The sequence below is a fragment of the Neovison vison genome, chromosome 13, assembly GCF_020171115.1.
Source record: "Neovison vison isolate M4711 chromosome 13, ASM_NN_V1, whole genome shotgun sequence".
Taxonomy (NCBI): domain Eukaryota; kingdom Metazoa; phylum Chordata; class Mammalia; order Carnivora; family Mustelidae; genus Neogale; species Neogale vison.
In genome coordinates, this window is record NC_058103.1 from 70,072,760 (window position 1) to 70,089,426 (window position 16,667).

At 34.0% G+C, this 16,667-nt stretch overlaps 1 long non-coding RNA gene across 1 annotated transcript in view; it reads right to left on the bottom strand.

The window, feature by feature from the left end:
- The window catches only part of LOC122893845, a 56,866-nt gene extending 42,371 nt beyond the window's left edge, over positions 1-14,495 (bottom strand). The window contains exons 1-2 of the long non-coding RNA XR_006381700.1: positions 14,486-14,495; positions 13,766-13,827 (exon numbers count right to left, since the gene is read on the bottom strand). This is a non-coding gene — a long non-coding RNA (uncharacterized LOC122893845). The remainder of the gene's footprint in view (positions 1-13,765; positions 13,828-14,485) is intronic.
- Positions 14,496-16,667: the final 2,172 nt, after the last annotated feature.

Sequence of the window (16,667 nt, forward strand, 5' to 3'; positions counted from 1 at the left end):
GAGTTAGAATTATCTTCAAGTGGATAAAAGGTAAAGAGGAAAATAAACTGTTATTCCTGGTATCCAAACATGATTCTAGACAGAACTGAGACCCCTCCCTTATAGATAAACTTAGCCTATGTCAAAGGAAAAGGAGAAAATTTATTAAGGTAGTAACAGTTTCCTTATCTTTCTGCTTTGTGTTTTATATATATAAAAATGAGTTCTATGGTGAATTCTGCTCAATCAATGGAATAGCAAGACTAGGGTAGTAAGTACAACACTGTCAAACTCAACTGTACATAACAGTAATTTTCTTTATTTTCCAGAACTCAACCTAGTTTCAATCTTAATCCCATTCAGTCCCAGATAAAAAATAAGTATCCTTTTGCCAATTCAAGGCAGACTTCTAGGATTCCTCCTACCTTTCCTTTTCTTTCTGGTATTGTATATAAATGCTAAGGTCATTTTGGTGAAAGGTGGAATGGGAGATGGTGGCATCATATCCTCCATCACTATTGCTATAGTGATATTCACTGAGGTATATTCTCCAATCTGGCATTAAAATCCTCATAATGGTATAATTTGAGGTGTCCATTCTCATGTGGTCTCACCATACCATCTATGCCACATAAGCTGCTGCAAGTCTCCTCCAATTTTTCTGACTCACAAAGCTATGCCAACATCATTTTGAAAAACCATCCACCTATCCTGTAAATTGGTGCATGGAGAACCCATTTAGCCATTTTATTCTATCTTCTTCTGCCAAGAAGACACATAGTACTGTGGCAGCACAAATTTTTACCTAACTGCAAGTCCCTAAAATTATCAGGGGATTCCACTGTCTCCCCATCAGTTCAGAATCACCTCAAGTGGAACAGGAAGGGGTACAAAAATCATACAGCATCTTGATTACTTGATTAGTTTCAGATCTAAAGAGCTTTCTCTACTTCGGCAAGGGTTCCAGGGGAAAAAATCTGCTTCTGTGTAGTATGTACCCTTTTCCTCATTTTGTAGTCTTATACCTGCATAGTATCCTTTAAAATACCAAAGACAAGAACATTAGATTTTTGCCTTTGTTCTGCTATTCTCTTGAAACCATCTTCCCCTAAACAAGGGGTACTACTTATGTAGTCGCTATCTGGAAAAAGAAAAGTGCCTCAGTATACAAAAAGACTTAATATTTAATATTTTAATTTTTTTTTATATTTAGGCTTCAATGATAGGTTATAGTTTTCTGGGCACCTGGGTGGCTCAGTTGGTTAAGCTTCTACCTTCAACTCAGGTCATGATGCGAGGGTCCTGGGATCAAGCTCCACACTGGTCAGCAGGGAGCCTGCTTCTCTCTCTCCCTCTGCCTCTCTCCCAGCTTGTGCTCACTCTCTCTCTCTCTCTGTCCTTCTCTCTCTCCCTTGTGTGCACATGTGCCCTCTCTCAAACAAATAAATAAAATCTTAAAAAAAAATAGGTTATAGTTTTCTGAATGTAATCACTTAATGACAGCGTACTAAGCAAGTCTTAAACTCTTAAACTTTGTTACTTGTCTATAAAGTTTCTCGTAAGGATGTATTTTGAGTTTGCTTCATGTAGTGTTTTCTTTTTGATTTCATGGGAAAATAGCATTTATTTATTTACTTATTTGAAACAGAGAGAGAGAACACAAGCAGAAGGTGCAGAGGGAGAGAGAATCTCAAGCTGACTTCATGCCAAGCTCGGAGCCCAACTCAGGGCTTGATCTCACAACACTGACCTGAGCAGAAACCAAGAGTCAGACACTCAACTTACTGTACCACCCAGGCACCCTAACATCACTAATTTAAAACCTGTGACATGTAAAATCTGTGCTGTAATAGTATAGGAGTAAATATAGTCTTATCAGAATTTACTCTTAAATATAAATGATGAGTTTAATTTACAGAATGGGAAGGGTTTGAGAGCTTAAATGAGGAACCTTATTCTTTTTCTAAGATATCAGGGGTATTTTTTCACTCATTCAAATATTTGAAGTGAAACTGAGAATTATTCAAGAATTTCGTAGCCAAGGCAATTATCAAAGCTGTACAAACTGAAATTTAGACAAGCTAGCACAAGCCATTGTGTTCCTTACCATATGGAATTCAAAAACCTGGAAGACAAAAATCAACTTGTGAATTTATAATAAAAGTATTCTAGTACATAGTAATGAGTAGTTGGGATTTTGGTGATTTATGATTTTTAAGATGGTTTTCAGTCTCAATTTAACTGTCAAAGTAACTCTGAGGTATGCACAGTGCTTTTTTTTCATTTAAGAAATAAGCAATTAGACTCAGAAGAAGTAAATTATTTACTTGGGGTCATAAGTCACAGATATTCAAAAATAGAGCTAGAACTATGTTTTGAATGATAACACAGTGGTTTTTCTATGTCAGAATTATAGTGGTAAAATCTGAATGGGAGTTTTACTGTACTTAGGGATGGACTGCACATATTAGCAGCACAACTTAATTAAGCACTATTATAAAAGAGCTATAATGGGGCTCATAGATGTAATATGCTCCCTAGAAAATTCAATAATTCAATAGATTACCTTATTTTCTGAGTAATATGTTATGCTACAATATTTTAAAAGAAATATAGTCTATTCCTAATAATTCTTCCACAGTCTTATTTATATTACTAAAATGCTTACTAATATATTTCTCTGATATTTTACAAAAATAAACATATACCTAGTTCTTTTCTGAAATGCCATAAATCTCAAGTTAGTCAAATCATGATTAATGAGATTTACTGGATATCAGCATGAGTCTTCAATAAATAATGCTTACTCTTTTCAACTGGATTGCATAATTCAGCAATGACGATTGGAAAGTATGATAAATAGCATGCTAACATGATAGAGATCTGAGTAACTGTTTTGTCCTCACAGATCTTCAAAGATGATCTGAACAAATACAGAATTCATTATAGCAGTTCTTCAAATAAAACTAAAAAGGAAAAAGAAAAAAAGATCAGTTCAATTTCTATAAGCAAGAGATTGGAATTACTTGAAACAGGCTTATGGTAGCTATTCTCTGGGGAGAATAGTTGTTAACTCAATAGAATCAAGTCCTGAGATGGAGGGGGAGAAAAACAAACCAATCAAGGCTAATGGTTCCTGATGAACCCAGATTAAACACAGAGATTGGTCTGGTTTAAATATACTCAAGGGAACAGTCCTTCAGACAAGAATATCAATTTTCACTCTGGGTCAATAGGATGAAGAGTGTGTGGTTAAAAATCAGATATTGCAAATGTATACAGCTTAAGTCAGGATGCATGTTAAAAACAAAAACTTCGCAATCAGAGGATGCTCTGAGGGTATATGAAGAATAATAATTAACATAGCCAAAATTTAAATTAATTAGAGAACTGAGGAAGATAGGTAAAAATAATATGCAAGATTCGGTAACTTTTCTTTGTATCTTAGAACATAGAAAAAGATCATAACAATGAAAACATGAAAATATTTATACATAAACTTTGTCCAAAATATCCAGGATTAAAATGAAGAAAAGTGCAAAAGTACTGAGGAGGAGTAGGAGGAGGGGCAAAGGGAGAGGGAGACAGAATCTTCAACAGGCTCCACATCCAGTGGGGAACTGGACTCATGGGGCTGGATCTCACGACCCTGACATTATGACCTGAGCTGAAATCGAGTTGGATAGTTAACTGACTGAGCCACCCAGGCATCCCATGATTTATATGATTTGAAGAGAAACCAGAGTATAGAAATATTAACAGTATTTAATATATATAATACATATACAATATACATGTATATATAATATAAATTTTATACATTATATATACATACACACATACAAACACTATATTCATACACTTATATACACTATATATATATACTATATATACTATATATATTATATTTATTCACATTTATACATTACACATACACACATTTATTTACTTTTATACCTATCATTCCTAACTAAGGTTTGAGGCAGTGAAGGATAACTGCAGTATATGTTTATTCCATAATCTTGAAACTATACACAGCTCAGTATCATCTTATCAACCGCCTAACTTGAGGTATTAGGAAGATATGTTTTAACTCCTAAAAAATAGTTTTTTAAAAGTTTCTGGAAAAAGTGTGTATCATCATGTTGAAGATAAGAAATTTGGGGCATACTGCACACTTGTTAAGTATCAACTCTGTTTTATCATCTTAAAAAACAGAGCATTTAGTACCACAATGAGCAAATACGTATGTTCAGATCAATCATTTTGTGCTTGAGATCTAATAGCATTATTTGAATTTTTATCCTTAAAAATAATTTCCCTTCCTTATTTCAGGAAAAAAAATAAACTTGAACTCTTATAGCATATAGCTCCATGTAGAATGAACTAGAATGTAATGCTATTATATGGGAAAAAAAGACATCTTTTTTTTTCATTCCCCAAAGCATTAAAATAAATGTGGCAACTGGTTATTGGCCTCAGATCAGAGTAATACGTTCTCACAAGGCACCTGAAATGCTAAGAAAAATGGGTTACTGGGACAAAATTTATTACAGAAGAATGGATATTTACATAGGATATCAGGGAACTTCTGTTTTTTTGGGGGGTGGGTCTAAAATATGGAATGTGAATGAGTTAGAACCCATAATCTGTCCCTCTATTCATTTTACTGACCTGGGTTTACTATAAAAATAAAAAGTTTTTATCTGCCAAAAATATGTACATCCCACACAGGGCTCCAGTTACAAAGTATGAGGAAAAAATCTAATTTGACAAGACTGCTGATAGATTTCCTAAAGTCCCATTGCTTTCGATTTCTCAGTGATGACATTCTTCCCCGTGGTCAATATGCATCTCTTAATTTGTTTGCAGGAAAATTGGCCTCTTCTGCCTTCTCAAATCACACTTTGTAATCAATGGCTATGTTCTAAATGCAACTCAGAAATGTCTTTAGAAATAGAGGACAGTTTCAATAAAATATTTTTAGCCTGATATCCCTCTAGGAACTTATTATTACCACAGCATACCAGCAACTTATATTTTTCCTCTTCCTTGCATCTACAAAGAGACACATATTCTACTACTGTAGGTCAAAATTTACAGAGCAGTCACATACTATGAATATATTTTGTCCAATAAAATCTATTCCCAAATCATTTCTTGGAAACATGCCACAGTTACATTATTCTTGTGATACTTCCTGTATTTTAAAACATACAAATGGATTCTTCAGTCATTTGGCCTACCTAGTAAAGTAAATCTTCAACACCTGTACATGTAAAGAGTCTTAATTTTTTTTTCAAATATTAATTAATTAATTTATTTATTTGAGAGATTGAGAGAGACAGAGAGACAGAGCAAATACAAGCAGGGGAAGAGGCGGAGAGAGAGGGAGAGGGAGAAGCAGACTCCCCATTGATCTGGGAGCCGGATGTGGGACTCTATCCCAGGACTGGAGATCATGACCTGAGCAAGGCAGACGTTTTACCATCTGAGCCACCCAGGCACCCCAAGGTGCCTTAATTTTTAGGAAAGCCAAGAGTCATCTAATGCTATCAAAAGATCCAGGGTAAGATACTTAGGCTTGGAATTTAAAGTCAAAATTAGATTACAGTAATGAGTAACAATTACTGCTTAGAATCAGCTATTTCATTTATATTGGTTCCTTCTGTTCCACAAAATAGTTATCTTTCTCTAAGATTAGTTAGCATTATACTATTATTTTATTTGATGTATGGTATATCTGTATCATTTCAGTTTGCACTGCTGAGGTAAGTCTCACCAGTAGATGGCCTACACAAGCAAGCCCACTTGAGCATAGATCTCTGAATTTGAGCACAACACCTTGACAAAGTTATCATCCTTGACTGGATTACCCTCAAAAAACTGTTTCTTATAAGCAACAAGAAATGCCACAACCTTAAAATCTTAGAATAACAGTGGAAGGAGATCCTACATTGATGTCTAGCCACAACAGAACCCCAGTGAATTCAGCTGGACAAAAGATAAAAATGAAGAAGCAACCAAAGACCAAGCCAAAACCAAAGCAAAGGTACTGTCAGAACAACCACTAGAAAGTAGTGCTGAAAGCTCATAGTAGGGTCCCTTAAGGTAGGACAGAGTTCCAAGACTAAAATTTCAGCTATAGAGTCATTGCTGATTAGTCACAAGTATGATTCCCTCCTTGACTGACTTATCCAATGTTAACTGGGCATCAGTGCTGTTCTAGGCACTTTTCTAAGAGAGGGGTTCAGAAGTGAACAACCTAAACAAAGTCCCTCCTTCCACAGAGCTTCCACCTATAATGAAAAAAAAAATACACAAAATACATAAATGTAAAGTAATGCTAAGTGCTCTGGAGAAAATGCAAAGTATGGAACTCTCAAACAACCATGTTGCACCAAATACCTTGAAAATATACTTAAAAATAACGTCAGCAATGTTATTAGAGTTATGAAACAAGAAAACAACTTTTGCAAAGATCATTTATATTCATACTTATATAAGAAACTTTTCCAAACTTATTAGTAGCAGGATTAGTGCAAGGTCCAACATTTTTTAATTCTAGGCTATGCTTAGATATATGTCTTAGTGTTCAGCTTTCATTAGCCATAGGCTACATTTAGGTTTAAGGATTATAGTATTACCTTAAGAAGAGCATTAGAATAAAACTCAGTAAATGAGGATTCTAGTGATTCAAGAGATCATGAGATCATGAGCAAATCTTAATCTCTTTTTTGTTGGTTTCCTCCAACTAGCAAATGCGGATAAGCACTTTCAAATAAATATAAAGGAGTATCTGAGAAATTCTGTTCAATTTAATTCAACACATCATGTACCAGGTATTATGATAAGCACAGAGGTACATTGAGGGAGACAACAAACACTAAGTAATTCATTAAAGGTGTTAGAAAGTTAGAGACTACCCTATTCTAGATGAAAAATAAGCCGCTCTAAAACTTAAGCATAGACTTATAGGATGAGTATATGACAATGCATTTATTAAGTGATGTATCTTAACTCTTCAAAGTTCTATAGAAAAAAGGCAATGCGTACTTACTTGTATGATAACAGTAGTAGGATGTTATATTATTATAACTTTAAAATTTATTATAAGTCTAAAACCCTATATAAAGGATATATGGGAAAATAAACCAAGTTATGTACATCATTATCTTCCCTACTAAATTCTTGAGTGAAATGTGAACTAACCAATTAAGATTAAAACATGTCTAAATCTTAAAGGAGTTTTTACAGAATGTTACCAGCATTCTTTCTGTCTCCTCCTTTGTCTCTCATTTTTTACTTACTCTGCTCTATCAAACAATCACACTAGTTACTAGACAGCACAGTCAAAATAAAGTGGCACCTGAAATTGTTCATTTTTGTATGGAAATCACTAAAAAAAGAGTGAATAGCTGTAAGCAGTTTTCTCTTTAGAAAACCTTCTAGTTGTAACTGAAAAGGTAAAACATTAATCTCTCTATGAACTTCATTTAACTTTTTTCATAAATTTTATAAGGCTGATCATACCTTTTAATTTGATTTAAATATCAAATTTTGATGATGGATCTCTCTATATATTGCAGTGATAGAACAAAGAAGTAAGATTTCTAGGGCTCACAAAAGCTACATCAATTTTCCATTAAAAGCTTCAGAATTCAGTTGATTTCATTTAATAATAACCTAATTAGTGAAAGTAAGGAAATAATAACTTTCATTAATCTATTATCTATTTTATAAAAATTGTATAATGAAATTCATCCTTAGCCATAAGGATACAGGTTATATTATAAATAACTCTGATAATGTGTGAACACACTGAGAAACCCAATTTAACCTGTTAAGTACGTATTTCTTCACTGAAATTATACAAAATCCATTTATCAAAGTGTTCCATCTACATTCATTTCTTACCAATAGGAAAAGGGTGAGGAGCAGGTAGGAAGGAAGATGAGAAGGGGAGAGGAGTGAAGAAGGAAAGAAGTTTTAAAATCATATTCTTACAACAAACTTTAGGTTTTTCAAATACCTAACACAAAATTGGAACCATGTAGTATATTGTCATAAAAAACATAACCAATATTGGCTCTTGTCCCCAGTTTCAGTTAGATACTAAGAAATTCAATTCTTGCTTTTACCTTCTGTTTTTCTACTAAGATCTCTAAAGAGTCATTTCAAAATTATTGTTCTATTAATGGGTATTATGGAGGGCACATATTGCATGGAGCACTGGGTGTGGTGCATAAACAATGAATTTTCAAACACTGTAAAAGAAATAAAATTAAAAAGAAAAAAAAACCCTGGCTCAGTTCCCCTTATCTGCCTTATTTGCATTTACATTTGGGATAAAAATTTCATAATACAAAATTCTCAATGTGCTTCTGATTGTCTTTTGAATTCTTCCCAATAATAACTCATCTTATCTCCAAAATATTAAAAAGTCCAGTTCATCAGCCCAAATGCCACAATTATTTTACCTACTCAAAACTAACCTTTTTTTGCAGTAAGGTCATAGTAGTACCACACCAATATAGGATAAAATAACCCACACTGCATACTTCCTTAGACCTTTTACTTTCTACAGAAATAGAAAGCAGAAGAAGGGGAACAATATAAGCTCTGTAAAATTCTACATAGAAGGCAGGTGTTTCTTTGTTTTGTGTTGTTTTGCTTTATTTGACATGTAACAAGCTCAGGAAAATGAAAGATTTCTCCTTCAGGAGAACATATTAGATGACTAGCCATAGTGAATCTTTTCCCTGCTGATCCCTAAAAGGAGAACAATTACCGAGTGTTTGCATATGGGCCAAAAAAGTCTATCTCAACATTCAAACTGTTTGAAAGATGAATCATTTTAATAATGACATAAAATTTGCATTCTATTCATTTAAATCCAGTTACTTTCACTTATTTAAAAAAAAAAAAAAAAAGGAAAGAAAGAAAAACAGCTCCCAAACCTTCTAATACTGAAGTTCCAGGATGCCACAACTCTTCTGTATAGGAGAGTTTAGAGAATGGCTGGCACAGAAGGATTTAGAGCCAAGTCAGATGCATTAAACAAAGAGGATATTTTTGATGAGGCATACTAACTTATAAAAATTTATTAAAAGCATGGAAAATTAATTAACTTTAAGGGGTTAATATAGTCAAACCACAATTTCTAGGTAAGATTTCACTTGGTATAAACATAGTAACCTACCATTTTATTTAAAAAACTCCAATAGGGGAAATTACACATCCTATCATGTTAGCAAGTATAGCAGTCAAAAACTTATTCAAATTCAAAATGTCTTTCTCAGTTACAAGTCACCTATTCCTATCCATCTAGGATGTAAGGAAGAACAGCTATTAACTATTACATCATCATTAGAATCTCTTTCATGTTATAACTTTTCTAAAGAAGCAGCCAGTTTTTACTCTCAACTATGCAAGGCTTGTGAGATGATAAAAGCAGTAAAGATAGAAATGGATTTGAAACAACATCCTCAATACCTCTGAAACCTCAGGGGAACTGAGAAACCAAGGAATTGTCAATCAAGGTCATGCAGAATTAAAGAAAGCAAAGGGAAGGAAAGGATAGGATAGGAAAGGAAAGGGTCAATAAAACAAGAAGCCAACCTAGGACTTTCAGTCTTCTGTTCTTACTGCTTAAGTAGTCTCACTATCTTTAAAATTCTTTTCCATTCAGGTAAGACAAAGCCCTATGGGATTCATTCCCCCTTGTGCAGGTTGCTTAGCTGAGCCATACATTTCTATTGGCCCTATTGATTAGGCATCTGCTTCCTCTCTGTGGATGGTTTGCTCTTGTGGAACCGTGTTTAGCAGCTGTTACAGTTCAGATGAGTGTTGACAGGATGAAAATTAAATTAACACCCAATAACATTTTAACACCTGGTCCAACAACTGCAATATCATTGAATTTCACCTTTTTGAAATTGCTTCGGGAGTTAATTCATCCTTACTTTGACTTTGACCTAAGGAGACACTCCTATAATTTTGCTACAAAAAGACTCTCCCTTGACTGTTCATTTATAATTTCTGTAAACCTTCCCTCTGATTCATGTTCAATGACTGCATGGGCAGTCTCTGGAATATACTCAGTAGAAATATTTCATTAGAAGATATGATACTATCTTGATTAGGGCTAAAGAGTGAACATGAATGGAAAATGTTAACCAGAGGGGAAGGATGTTTCACTATAGCATAAGCCAGGCTGATGAGCAGATAACTATCTACTCCGGGAAAATAAAGTTGGAAAGAAGGCAGGTTTCATACACTTATAACTTCCTAAGTCCTGACTGGCTTGTGGATAACGTTAGGGATATACAGCATGGTCCTTAAGATCGTGGACTCTGGAGTCAGATGGCCTCATTTAAAAATTAAATTCTGCTGTTCCTAAAAGTGTGCGTTATTTGATACTTGAATCCCTAAGCTTTAATTTCCTCATAAAAGCCAACTAATAATAGTACCTATTCACAGGATTGTTTGACAAATACACAAGCCACATAAAACTTAAAGTGATAGTATCCTACAGGGTCTGATACAATCTAATTCCTAAGTAAGTCTTATGTATCATTATTATGTCGAAACCACCTAAAGCAAAAAGAAGTTTTGAGATCATTTAATCCTATCTTTTCATTTTACTGTTAAATAAACACAAAGAAGTTTGGTCACTTCCTCAAGGAAGTATGTCCACAAAGTCAGTGCTGAGAAACAAATCCAGGTTTCCTCATCAGAACTTATTTTCCCTAAGAGGCTACTTAGAAAAGATTCTGTGACCACACTCCATAACTCATTCACTGAAACTTCTTCTATCTGTATTTCTCTTCTCTCTATGAGAAAAAAAAAAATAGTGCTATTTGCTATTTGCCAGGGCTATTAAGATTCACAGATAATGAAACTGTCATCTTACCATTTGGCGTTTAGAATTCCTATCAGATGCTATATGTTCTGCCCAAGATAAATAAAACACTGTACCTAATATATAGGAAGGCAAAGAAAAACTGTCCTGCATAACCATGTAACAAATACAGTCTAATAAACAATTGTTAGAAAATAATATTCTATTTAGTAGATTTCCCAAGATCTTCACTTCTAGTTTCTGTTGCCTTCAGTTTTATTGTTAATTATTTTGGTAGGGAAGAGGGACTAGCAGAAGGGAGAACTGCATCTTTTAATTTGGTTAGTGTTAGTACTTGTTAACAATTTTGGGCAACTGTTCTGTATTTCTACAGATTGATACTCTAGACTATACTGAGGTTTTTGGATCAGCCATACATTATATTTATTCATCCACTTTTCCCACCTGCTTTTCAGTAGACTTGAGAGTTTTTGTTCTTGTTTTATGATAGATTATTCTCCCCTAGTATTTTCTTCCTTTTGTTTGGTTTTGTTTTGTTTCATTTCATTTGCTTTATTTCTCATCCTGAATATGTGAGAGTGATAGTATAGACAAAATTTGCAAGACACAATTTGGAGGTGATAATACTTTCACAAAAGTATGCTTTTAAAACCATTTTTTGTTAATTCTTTGGAGTAAAACATCTCAAATCCTATATTGTTAAGTTTGCAAAATTCACTATAAGTATTAATTTTTCAGAAAATGTTTTTATTAAAAAAATATGAGTTCATGATGAAAAGAAGAATGACAGGGGAGGGGGTATGAGGATCTAAGTACTCTAATCTGCTACTGTGAGAAAAGCAGCTTCCAGAAGTGAAAATCAAATGGTGGGAAATACTGAATGTTTTCAGAATGTTGTATAATTATAACTTAATTATAATTAACTGCATCATTCTCCTAAATGGTTCCCTTTGTCCCTTTAGGCAAATAAAGCCTTTGTTACTATAAATCCAGAAAGGAGCTATCTAATCAACTTGGGGAGAATGAATATGTGTGTGTATACACACACACACACACACATATATATACACATATATGTATTTTTTGAAATATTTAATCATTAAAAATATATAATGTGCTTGGCACCACATATACCACTGATTCCTTCTATATTTCCCAGGTAAATGTATAAATATCCTGATATATGTGTCTTTTCACTAATAATAATAAGACTAATAAAAGAAAAAAAATATTATTTCTAGCAACCTGACTATGCACTTACAACAGGAAGAAAGGTTACAAGATTCTCAAATTCTGATAGGACTGCAGTTTTTACCAGTTATTTGGACAACTGATTACTTAGCATCTGAAAATACTCCTACTAAAACTAACATACTCACACAATGGTCAGTATTAATATTTTAGTGTTTTATGAAGGGTGATTTGAAAAGGACATTATCATAAATCTGCAAGTTCAACTAAAATATGGTTGAACACTCTTAAAAGGTGATGGCTATAAGTGACACTTTGCTTTTGAATATTTTAATTATTTTGCATTACAAAGAGATGGGTCATCTAGGAAAGAAATTTTGTTTTTCTAAGAGGAAAAAGAAGAAGAGAAAAGAGGAATAGAAATCAGGAAAAGTTCCCATTTCTTTCAATACCAATATACGGTGTTATCAGGTAATAGTTCATAAAACCATAAAATTGGAAGGGTTCTTAATATTTTATTCAATTGATATCCATGCTGCCTGGAAAGAGAATTAGTAGAAGGAGAAAAACAACTATAGCATCTTGAATCAAACAAGGCAGTTCATTAACCTCTGGTTTTATTTAGAAATACTCCAGACATGAGAAAATCACATTACTTTAAATGCTTATCATGTTCATAATTGACCTGTCCAATTGCATACAGTGTGATCACTCTGGCAACTGGAGCACTACTACCATTCATCAGACAGAAAAAAATTTCATTCATTAAAAATCCATACAATCACAAACCTAAAATTAAGGGTGAGAATCACCTTACAGGAGCACTTCATTTTATAGATAAAGAGACTATGTCTGTAAAAAGTGACATGTTTTACACATGATCGCACACATGATCAGATAAAAAACAAGATTAATATGAAGGGATGTTCCTGGCAGGCCAACATTCATTTTACTACACCAGACCAGCTGCACAACTCTATTAGTTATTATCAACACCTAAATGGCAGTATAAACTAACAGGAACCTGAAAACTCTGGGACATGTTCCTCTATCTGCCAAACAGAATCAAGATCTTACGTACTAGGTCATGAAGGTCATGAGACAGGAAAAGCCATTTGTTCAGATGCTCACCTGCCTATTCTTGCAGCACCTTAACCAGTTATAGTATAAAATTGCTTCCCTGTTTACTTAACATTTGGTGGCAATGCAATAAATAAGACATCACTCAGCAAGAGTGACTGTATCCAAATCAAGAAAATTTTGGAAGTGAATGTTCACAATTATAGATTTGGTGCCAAAATATATTAGCAGAAAAATTACATATGTACAGATTGGGTAAGAATACTAATCAAGATATATTTCTTGCATATATAATATACTAACTGTTTCAACATAAGACATGTCCATTATTGGAGCTCTGTAAATGTCTACTATGGCTATTCTATAAGAAGAAGATGACATATAACCTGTTTTGATATTGCTTTGCCCTCACCTTAATGGACTTTTCAGATACTTCCCTGATTTCACTTTTAATATAAGTCCCATTAAAAAAAACGCACAAATACTATTTTTTTGGAAACTGGAATTCGATTTACTCCACCAAAGATCAGCAAGAAAGCAAAAAGAATCCCATTCTCCTCGGTATTTAGGCTAGGAATACCAACAATACAATGTCATGACTTGGGAACTCTGCAGTGACAATGTTCTTTAAAGCAGTCTTGAGAGACTCACCTAATCAAGACGTCATGTTGCTACATACAGCACGTAATACCTACATCCACATGAAATACAACCTACAGAAAGAAAAAGCAGCGAAAATAACAGTCACTCTTTGGCTAATGTTTTATTTATTGCATCACCATCAAATGTTAAGTAAACAGTGAAACAGATTTTCTTTTTACCTAGGACCATGAAAGAAAAGTCCTTTACCTAGAGATTATGATTTGAGGCTTTATTTTCAAACTGGGAATAATAAATGTAGCCATATTTGCTTTCAGTGAAAAATCAAGTTTAATATATTTATACAAATACAGACTTCCTAAGAAAATAGTTATTGAAGCTGAGGCTACTAAAAGCTCATAAAATTCAGACTGAAGGAAAACTGTCTCAATTACATACCAAGGATGATCTTCAGGATGAACTAAGAGAGTACAGAAATATAGATAGATACATATAAATATCATTTATATACATATAAATATCTATCTCTCTATATATAATGTATCTTGTAAATTATATTAAGTATAATAAAACATATATTATCATCCAACAGATAATTTCACATATTAAAATCTGTTTGAGTTATTTCAGTGATTGTACTTCAAATATATAATTATTTAAAGTATTTCCCACCTAAGCTGCTCATATTTTTGTGCAAAGAATGAGTTAACAAACATTTTGAAAAATAATCACATATTCTTCTTCAAAAAAAAAAATTTTAAAAAGGGGCACCTGGTGGCTCAGTGGTTTAAAGCCTCTGCCTTCAGCTCAGGTCATGATCTCAGGGTCCTGGGATGGAGCCTGGCATTGGGTTCTCTGCTCAGCGGGGAGTTTGCTTCCTCCTCTCTCTCTCTGCCTGCCTCTCTGCCTACTTGTGATCTCTGTCTGTCAAATAGAGAAATAAAATATTAAAAAAAATAATCATCACATATTCTGAACACAAATTATGAGTATTGCAGAAAGATAACAGTTTAATATGAAATACCAAATGTGAAAAGTTGAAATTTTTTTCTGTGTTCTTGTTACTTGTTATGGACATCATGTTCATCTCCTTACAGAACTCTGCCTACACCCTAAAATGTAGACCTTTGGAAAAATGAGAAGTGCTTTCTTAAGCAAGCTACAATACAAAGGCAGATCCTAGGGAGGGGTAAAACTGCCAGAGTTCCATACTAAAGAAATATGTTGATTAATGATGGGCTATAGTAGGAAGTCAGTGGGGGAAAGAAGGTGGTTTGCTAAACTAGGGCTACCAGGGCTACCACACCCTGAAAGAAGCACCATCTACAATAAAGGTAACTTTTTCTTATTTAAATCACTAACAACAATAAGCTCAGATAGTTTCTATATTGTAGTGAGTCTCTGTTCCAAATTTGAACCCCAAAATGCATTAACATACAGACAAATTCCATAAATAATGATTAGCATCCTTGAGTGCTTTGAACCTATAATGTGGCTAACCTGTCCAAAACTAGTATTAGGGATGGATAGTATCGACAGTTCAGTAGCACAATTTTATGGCTAAAACTGACAGGGGTCCACTACTCAGGGAGAATGTTCATAGATTAGGGCATTATTTATACATCATAAATATAACAAGTCAATATATTTATTGGCTCTCTTCCCAAAGCTTTCTAAAAAGTATATTTCTAACTTGTCTTCCAACATTATCCCATCTCAGGACCTGTAATATTTTGTATTTGAAAATGCTACTTGAAGTAACTTCCCTTGTTTAGATTTAATCAGTCACTCCCACTCTTATTCTCCATGAAGATGGAAATTCTATGTACACCATCTTCAAAACAATTTCTAATTTGTAATCTTTTTTTAAAAAAATTTTCTTTTTCTTTAGATTTTTATTTATTTATTTGACAGAGATCACAAGTAAGCAGAGAGGCAGGCAGGGAGAGAGGAGGAAGCAGGCTCCCCGCTGAGCAGAGAGCCCAATGCGGAGCTCAATCCCAGTACCCTGAGATCATGGCCTGAGCCGAAGGCAGAGGCTTAACCCACTAAGCCACCCAGGTGCCCCTACTTTGTAATCTGTTTAGTTTCTGTATTTGTTCAGGTCATCTGAGAAGCAAATACTGAGATGGGATCAGTCTTTCAAGAGACTTAGAGAAACACCTTCTAAGAATAAAGGGGAGGAAGCAGTAGGCAAAGAAAACATTCAGATTGCAATGTAGTCCTGACATCGGTGAAAGAAAAGGAGCAAGAAGGAGCACAGGTTGCATGCAACTCTTAAGAAAAATCTCAGCCAAAAAGGTGGGGGATTACCAACCCAGACTTGCCCACAAGAAGTATCTAATCTGCTGTCCAAATAAACCAACATTAGTATTCTAGCTGTGTTTAATCACTCAGAATATGTTAGGGAAGCACAACCTTATTATAGGCATGCTGGTAGACCTAGGGAGATGGCAGCTGGACAGGTCTTTAATTATGCTCCACCACGACAGGAGATATGAAATACCTTTCCATGAGTGCCATAGTAGTTTGTGAATTCTTTCTGTATCTTTAAAGAAGGTCTGAATTTTGTCCTAGAATGTTTAGGCACTTTGTAAATGTCCAAAAGTGTGTAAGAATATGGATATCAAATTGCCCTCCAACTAGAGATGTGAATTCTATCAGTCTCACAGTGATAGAGGAATGAAACTGATACCATGCATATTGCCTGCTGACAAACACTGTACTTGAATAAATACATCTCTTTGTTCACCTGGGAAATTAAAAGAAAACCCAAGGACCCTACTTCCCCATTTATAAGGGGAATATATAGGGACTATAATAAAAATTCATTTTTCTCTAGATTGATGAAACATATCTTGGAATGAGTTCTTCAGTTTCTCAGTAAGGGTAACATGTTTCTTCAGAATATGTGTATCCAAGAATTACTTCCTGTTACTTTTGCAAATACATA